We start from the raw sequence: 9,424 nt of genomic DNA on the forward strand, positions 1-9,424 counted from the left end.
ACCTGAAACCTGTGCGCTTCTGCTCTGGAGACCCTCTGCACATGTACACTATCAATAAAAATGTATTTCAAATGTATTTATTGTCATTTATTTATTTATTTATTTATATTTATTTATTAATTGTGCTGCTGCTGCAAGTCGTAAACTCACACCAAGGGCCAAACACCCCCCTCACCCCCAATAAAAAAAATTCACGCACAGCAGCCCCACAATTAATAAATATATCTAAATATATAAATAAATAAAATCTATGTAAAACCCCCTCCCCCTATTCTCGCTTTTAAAACGCCCTGCCTTCTCTCTAATCTATGTAAAAACCCCTCCCCCTATCCCCCTATTGTGTGTGTGCGTTAAGCTTCCCTGCAAGCTATGTAAAAAAACCTCCCCCTATTGTGTGTGTGTGTTAAATCTGCCTGGCCTGTGTTTCTGAGTGCTGAGTGCTCTGCGTTTAAAGGTCCCGATCACGTGATCGCGGCCTGTAAACCAAGCAGAGCAGAGGGATACCGGCACCCCCTAAAGGGGCCTGTATCTCGGGGGGCACGGGGTCCCCAGACCTGAAACCTGTGCGCTTCAGCTCCGGAGACCCCCTGCACATGTACACTATCAATAAAAATGTATTTCAAATGTATTTATTGTCATTTATTTATTTATTTATTTATATTTATTTATTAATTGTGCTGCTGCTGCAAGTCGTAAACTCACACCAAGGGCCAAACACCCCCCTCACCCCCAATAAAAAAAATTCACGCACAGCAGCCCCACAATTAATAAATAAATCTAAATAAATAAATAAATAAAGACATGAAGAGAAATAAATATATACTGTACAGTATATACTTTGTATATATATATATACACTGTATATATATATATATATATATATATATATATATATATATATATACAGTATACATATATACACTGTGTATATATATATATATATATCATACAGCTATATTTATATATATATATATATATATATATATATATATATATATATATATACATACTGTATGCGAGTGAAAAGAGAAAAAAGTAACCCGTATGGGAGCACTCAGGTATGCAATTGATATATTTGTTTATTTATTTGACACAGTGCAAAAAGGGATGAATAAACAGTACATGATTTAAAAACACTTAAAAAAGAGGCATGGACCCTTAAACACTAATGAACAGCACTAGGGAACGACACACACTGTCAACCCTAAACATGAAAAGGATAGTGACTCAAAAAACACTAGGGAGAATCAAAGTGAATCACAATAGGTTACTGGGTTTAAAGGCACCTATACAACGCTAAGGATAATGCACACTACACACCAAAAGGTAGACTTGTCAAAGTATAAATGACAGTCTCAAAGCATCACACATCTGCATTAGCATACAGTAATATAACCAATGCCTACAGCACAAATCATGTGTAGGAAAGGTGGTAAGGTGGAATGAAATCCCTAGATGTGTAGAGCAATGAAGTTAATGAATACCATACAGTATAAAACATAACATTACAATCCACACAGTACATTGCATTTACAGTACATTGTATACTGTAAATGATGCATAGCATTAAATCTATGCACCATATACAGTACTGTACATTCTGCAAATGAATGTTAACAATATAATTGCAAGCTACTCTACCAGTAAATACTGTACAAACACTTCCAAACAAGTCAACTTAACTACAGTATTTTAACCAAGCAAGTAAACCAAAATCTATATATACTGTAAGTAAAAACCAGAAAAGACAATTTAAAACCAAACTAACCCTTACAATACCAAGGATTACATCTATCTAATTGTAAAAAACCTTATACATTATACACAGCATTGTTTAAAAAACCCTTCCCCCCTAATGTTTGTGTTAAGAAGATTACACTGAAGGGAGAGAGATATAAAGGCCTAAAGCCCCTTCCCCCCTAATGTTTCTGTTAAACAGATTACAATGAAGGGAGAGAGATATAAAGGCCTAAAGCCCCTTCCCCCCCTAATGTTTCTGTTAAACAGATTACAGTACATTGAAGGGAGAGAGATTTTACAGAAACACACATTAGGGGGGAGGGGGCTTTAAACAGATTACATTGAAGGGAGAGAGATGTTTCTGTTACCAGTAAATCTCCCTCCCTGCATTGCTAACCACCCTCACCCCCTACCCACATACCGTTAACCCCCCCCCCCCCCATCCTGGCCATGGCCCCTCCGCTTCTGCAAAACAGACACAAAAATTAAAACATACAAAGTAATGTCTCCTAACCCCTTAATCACCATAGCGGTTATTAACCGCTACAGTCATGAAGGGGTTAACCCACCCTCACCCACCCACCACTCGGGATGCCTACATACCCTCCCACACTAACCCCCCCCCCCACCCGTGAGGCCTAACCACCCAGTCAGTACCCACAAGGGAGGCCTACCCACATACCGTTGGGGAAACACCCCACCCCCACCCCAGTACCCACAATAAAAACAGTACAATCACCCACAATAAACAGCATTCTATTTATTAAATACATTACCCACCCCCTGTGCCCCCCCCCCATAAATACAAGATTTATTCTTTTACATTCAGGGTCCATAACGCAGCCCCACGCTAGTCCCCGGTGGGCTGGCAGGGCACCTGGACAGACCTACAGTTTACCAGCAGCATTCCACAGGTTCTGGAGGCCTGCTGGTGGATCCTGCCAGCACCATGGCTCCCAGGTGGTCTCCTTTGGTCACCGTGAGCCACAATTGGGTCCACACGGTAGGCCCAAGGATGTCTGGGAGCCCCGGGTCAAACCCACAGGTGTCTGCGGGGCCTCGGGTGGTTCCCATGGGGGTCTGGGGAACTCACGGGTGCTCACTACGGGTCCGCGGTGCCCCCACAGAAGTGGGACCACACATCATCATCCCCGCACCTACGGCTCGGAGGTGCCCCCACAGAAGTGGGACCACACATCGTCATGCCCGCAGACTACGGGTCCGCGGTGCCCCCACAGAAGTGGGACCACACATCATCATCCCCGCATGTGTCACCCGTGGAACCACCAGCCTGCTACCCTTTAGGATACCCGAGGATTCCCCGCGGGTGGTCTCCAGAGGTCCCACGCAAAACCACGGAAGTAACCCTGAATGTAAAAAAAATAAACCTGGCCTATACATTCAATACATACACCCTCCCCCCCAACACCTACAGTACAATAATGTGCAAAATAACTATTATCCAGATATGGATAATAGATTAATTGCCCATTATTAAAAACATTAACTAGCATATACAAATAAATAAATTACTACTGACCTCATCAATACGAAGTGTCCGTTGCCAGCAAAATCCTTGTCTTGTCCACAACATACATAGCAAATACAAAGCCAATACATTGCAATTACATTCAGATATCAATTAACCCCTTAAACACCTTATCGGATAATAACCGCAAAGGTAATTAAGGGGTTAAGCCACACAGGCACGATACCCACCCTTCACCCATGAATTTGTACTGTGGCTTCATCATGCAACTATATATATATACTGTATATATATACATACAGAGAGACAGAGAGAAAGAGAGAGAGAGAGATATATACAGTATATATATATACACACACGTTATATACACACCAATGATAAACCAAATATACAGTACAAATAAATGTAGAAGGGTTATCAAAACCATACTGTTCTACAACCAAACACTTCTCCATACAGACACTACATTAAAATCAATTTCCTTTAAAAATCCTAACTGATCTCACAATCTACTGTACTGTATATGATCACAAACCAATGAAAAAAGTCACATTCCAAAATGCATAAAATCTATGCACCATACTGTATACATTCTGCAAATTAATCAACGTAAACAAAAATCAATTAGCAATCATTATTTACATCCCTAAACATTTCACACTCAATCATGAACAATGAAACCATTAACAGATTCACGCCTAGAGCAGAACAATTAAGCCTTTGAAAAAATATAAGTACCAACAAAAATACAACCTTTACAGTACAACCAAGGCTATCTATCCCTGACCTTCCTCAAACACACAATACAATACCAAGGAATAATACATCTATCTAATTTTAAAATACTTTAAACTCACAAAATAATTAAAAACACATCTAATCCAGCTTTTAAAACATCATCATTTCTTACCCTGAATGTATACTGTACATTATATCTCTCTAGACATATATATTGTACTGTACATACATACATACAGTGGCAAGAAATGATATACCACAAAAAAAAAAAAATACACATGTTAAAAAACCTTTTGAAATAATTAACAAGTTAAATAAAATACATTTCTTTACTGTAGTTCACTTACCATTACTTGCCCCCACCGACTCCCGTTGCCCAGCTTACTCACGAACCAATCCACGATCAGGAACCCATAAAATAATAAACCATTCAAAATAATAAACATTAAACTAAAAATCCAAACCAATCCACGGGTCTTCTACTTGTAATCCATCTTCATCTGTATTCTTCTTTCTTCTATCTCCTTCCGGGCGGGGCAGGGCGTGGTCTTCTTTCCATCATCGGCCACGCCCTTGTCTTTTTCCTTCTCCGGAGGTCCTTCCTCCGCGGCGTCTGGCTGCAAAATGAGACGACATAGGCTTTTAAAGGCCTATGACGTCACATTTTGCGTCATGGTTCCCACGGTCCTGATTGGACCGTGAAAACCATGTGTTTTGGCCGATAATAAAAAAATGATGACGTCACTTAAAGGGAATGAAAGCACAGCCAATCAGAATGGCTTTGCTTCAATTGCCTTTAAGATGACGTCATGAAAAGGCACATGGCCGTGCACACATGGTACCAGAGCCAATCAGAGCGTGGGAACTTTATCCCTACTCTGATTGGCTCTGGTCATCATTTTTTTATTATCGGCCAAAACACATGGTTTTCACGGTCCAATCAGGACCGTGGGAACCATGACGCAAAATGGCTATTGATTTTGGTTTACTTGCTTGGTTAAAATACTGTAGTTAAGTTGACTTGTTTGGAAGTGTTTGTACAGTATTTACTGGTAGAGTAGCTTGCAATTATATTGTTAACATTCATTTGCAGAATGTACAGTACTGTATATGGTGCATAGATTTAATGCTATGCATCATTTACAGTATACAATGTACTGTAAATGCAATGTACTGTGTGGATTGTAATGTTATGTTTTATACTGTATGCTATTCATTAACTTCATTGCTCTACACATCTAGGGATTTCATTCCACCTTACCACCTTTCCTACACATGATTTGTGCTGTAGGCATTGGTTATATTACTGTATGCTAATGCAGATGTGTGATGCTTTGAGACTGTCATTTATACTTTGACAAGTCTACCTTTTGGTGTGTAGTGTGCATTATCCTTAGCGTTGCATAGGTGCCTTTAAACCCAGTAACCTATTGTGATTCACTTTGATTCTCCCTAGTGTTTTTTGAGTCACTATCCTTTTCATGTTTAGGGTTGACAGTGTGTGTCGTTCCCTAGTGCTGTTCATTAGTGTTTAAGGGTCCATGCCTCTTTTTTAAGTGTTTTTAAATCATGTACTGTTTATTCATCCCTTTTTGCACTGTGTCAAATAAATAAACAAATATATCAATTGCATACCTGAGTGCTCCCATACGGGTTACTTTTTTCTCTTTTCACTCACATACAGTATATATATATATATATATATATATATATATATATATATATATATATATATATATATATATATAAATATAGCTGTATGATATATATATATATATACACAGTGTATATATGTATACTGTATATATATATATATATATATATATATATATATATATATATATATATATATATATATACAGTGTATATATATATACAAAGTATATACTGTACAGTATATATATATATATATATAAATATAGCTGTATGATATATATATATATATATATATATATACACAGTGTATATATGTATACTGTATATATATATATATATATATATATATATATATATATATATATATATATATATATACACAGTGTATATATATATATACAAAGTATATACTGTACAGTATATATTTATTTCTCTTCATGTCTTTATTTATTTATTTATTTAGATTTATTTATTAATTGTGGGGCTGCTGTGCGTGAATTTTTTTTATTGGGGGTGAGGGGGGTGTTTGGCCCTTGGTGTGAGTTTACGACTTGCAGCAGCAGCACAATTAATAAATAAATATAAATAAATAAATAAATAAATGACAATAAATACATTTGAAATACATTTTTATTGATAGTGTACATGTGCAGGGGGTCTCCGGAGCTGAAGCGCACAGGTTTCAGGTCTGGGGACCCCGTGCCCCCCGAGATACAGGCCCCTTTAGGGGGTGCCGGTATCCCTCTGCTCTGCTTGGTTTACAGGCCGCGATCACGTGATCGGGACCTTTAAACGCAGAGCACTCAGCACTCAGAAACACAGGCCAGGCAGATTTAACACACACACACAATAGGGGGAGGTTTTTTTACATAGCTTGCAGGGAAGCTTAACGCACACACACAATAGGGGGATAGGGGGAGGGGTTTTTACATAGATTAGAGAGAAGGCAGGGCGTTTTAAAAGCGAGAATAGGGGGAGGGGGTTTTACATAGATTTTATTTATTTATTTATTTAGATTTATTTATTAATTGTGGGGCTGCTGTGCGTGAATTTTTTTTATTGGGGGTGAGGGGGGTGTTTGGCCCTTGGTGTGAGTTTACGACTTGCAGCAGCAGCACAATTAATAAATAAATATAAATAAATAAATAAATAAATGACAATAAATACATTTGAAATACATTTTTATTGATAGTGTACATGTGCAGAGGGTCTCCAGAGCAGAAGCGCACAGGTTTCAGGTCTGGGGACCCCGTGCCCCCCGAGATACAGGCCCCTTTAGGGGGTGCCGGTATCCCTCTGCTCTGCTTGGTTTACAGGCCGCGGTCACGTGATCGGACCTTTAAACCAAGCAGAGGGCTACCGGCAGCCCCTAAAGGGGCCTGTATCTCGGGGGGCACGGGGTCCCCAGACCTAAAACCAACGCGGTTCAGCTCCGGAGACCCCCTGCACATCTACACTATCAATAAAAATGTATTTCAAATGTATTTATTGTCATTTATTTATTTATTTTTTGGCGGCTGCTGTGTGTATTTTATTGTTGTGGGTTGCGGGAGGGTGGGTGAATGGGGTATTCGCCACAACGATGGTTGGGGAGGGCTTGCGGGGGGGGGGGGGGGGTAGCGGGAGGGCTTAACCCCTTCATGACCGTAGCGGTATTAACTGCTACGATCGTGAAGGGGTTAAGTGCACCCGCAACCCCCCCCCCCTCCCGCAAGTCCTAAACTCACACCAAGGGCCAAATACCCCCCTCACCCATCCCCACTACACACAATAAAGCGGGCACGGTGGGTTAACCCCTTCATTGCCTTAGCGGCTATCCGCTATGGTAATGACGCAGCATTTTCCGTATTTTTAATAATATTGATCAGGAGCAGGGGGGGGGGTTCCCTGAGCATTAATCATTAATTTCTGGCTCAGGGAACCCCCTGCTCACTTTACAATATTATTAAAATAATGCTTCTTTACCATAGCGCATAGACGCTAAGGTAAAGAACGAGTGTTTATTTATACTGTATATTGTATGTGTTTTATTGATAGTGTACATGTGCAGAGGGTCTCCAGAGCAGAAGCGCACAGGTTTCAGGTCTGGGGACCCCGTGCCCCCCGAGATACAGGCCCCTTTAGGGGGTGCCGGTATCCCTCTGCTCTGCTTGGTTTACAGGCCGCGGTCACGTGATCGGGGCTTTTAACGCAGAGCTGGATACCGGCACCCCCTAAAGGGGCCTGTATCTCGGGGGGCACGGGGTCCCCAGACCTAAAACCAACGCGGTTCAGCTCCGGAGACCCCCTGCACATCTACACTATCAATAAAAATGTATTTCAAATAATTTTTAATGTGCGGATGTTTGCGTAGAGAGAGAGCAGCGGATCTCTCTCTGCTGCAAACACATCTCGCCCCCGCCGCCCATACAGTAGTATCATTTATGTATGTGCATATACAGTACAGTACAGTACTGTACAGTACTGTATGTTAGGGCTTACAGGGGTTGTTGTTATACAGTATATATATATATATACTGCATTACAATTCATTATAGGGGACGGCTTCACAGAGAATAGCTCGCAAGCGCCACCATGTGTATTTTGACGGCATTGCAGTATTGTAACCAGCCGGAATAAAAAGCTTAAATTCCTGCCGGAAAATAACGCAATGCACTCTGGCTGAAAAATATCAGAAACCTGAATACACCCGAGTATACCCGAATTCGCGGGACTAGCCGTGCTCGAATAAAGTGTGTCGCCAGTGTAGCATCCCTGGCGCGACGTGCCCGCTATAAAGATGGCGGCGACACTGTCACCGAAGCCCCAAACCGGGGCCTGTAACTCGGGAAGCAGGGATTCCCTGAGTCACAAATCAATGCGGTTCAGCTCAGGAGACCCCCTGCTCCCGCACAATATTATTAAAATACATTAATGCTGCTTCATTACCATAGCGGCTATCCGCTAAGGCAATGAAGGGGAGTAGTAGGAAGGCATACATTATGTCAAACTTTTTTTGACAGGTGCCATGCCCCCTTTTGCCTTAAGCCCCACCCCCTTTGGCCATAACCCCACCCACATGTCCTGCCCCTTCCGTATCCGGTCCCGCCCCATCCGTATCCGGTCCCGGCCCCTGTGTCAATTTTTTGAGGTTGACGCCCCCTGCGCCAAAAAAATGTGGTTGACGCCCCCTGCGCCAATTATTAATTATGATGTGTATTATTTATTCTTTTTTTTTTGCGATTGGTGCGTACTGTTGACGTAGATTGGAGGGGGCGTATACATATGCGGGGCATGTCCGGGCATGTTTATAGGCGTTTGGGACATGCCCGAACATGTTTTTTTTCATACGGGCAAGTCTGGACATGTTTATTCTGAAATAACGCAGTGCGCATGTCAGAAAATTTCAAAAGACTATGAAAAGAGGCCATAGCATTTTTTGAATTCAGACCGAATACTGCTTTAAGAGGAGTAACCCCTCAAGTCTCAGGGTGGCCGAGTGGTTTAAGGTGTTGGACTCAAGATCCAATGGATGTATGTACTTGTGGGTTCGAATCCCTCCCCTGACATAATCTTTTTATATATTTTTTATTTGTATATAGTCTGTGAAAAATAAAAAGCACAAGTGTATAATTTTAAAAAATTGTTTATTTTTAAAAGATACAACATTTTCAAGCATGAATTAATTACAAGGCGTATTTACAAGTAAAAAAAAAAAAGTAAATAAGGTATTTCAAAAGACTATGAAAAGAGGGCATAGCATTTTTTAAATTTAGACCGATTACTGCTTTAAGAGGATAAACTCTTTTTAAATATTTTTTA

General features: G+C 40.5%; 1 non-coding gene across 1 annotated transcript; it reads left to right on the forward strand.

Moving 5' to 3' along the window:
- The first annotated feature begins 9,085 nt into the window (after positions 1 to 9,085).
- TRNAL-CAA (transfer RNA leucine (anticodon CAA)) lies at positions 9,086 to 9,171 on the forward strand. Its single transcript has one exon. It is a non-coding gene; the product is annotated as a tRNA-Leu (tRNA).
- The last annotated feature ends 253 nt before the right edge of the window (positions 9,172 to 9,424 follow it).

This window comes from Ascaphus truei, chromosome 3 (assembly GCF_040206685.1).
Source record: "Ascaphus truei isolate aAscTru1 chromosome 3, aAscTru1.hap1, whole genome shotgun sequence".
In the NCBI taxonomy this organism is placed as follows: Eukaryota; Metazoa; Chordata; class Amphibia; order Anura; family Ascaphidae; genus Ascaphus; species Ascaphus truei.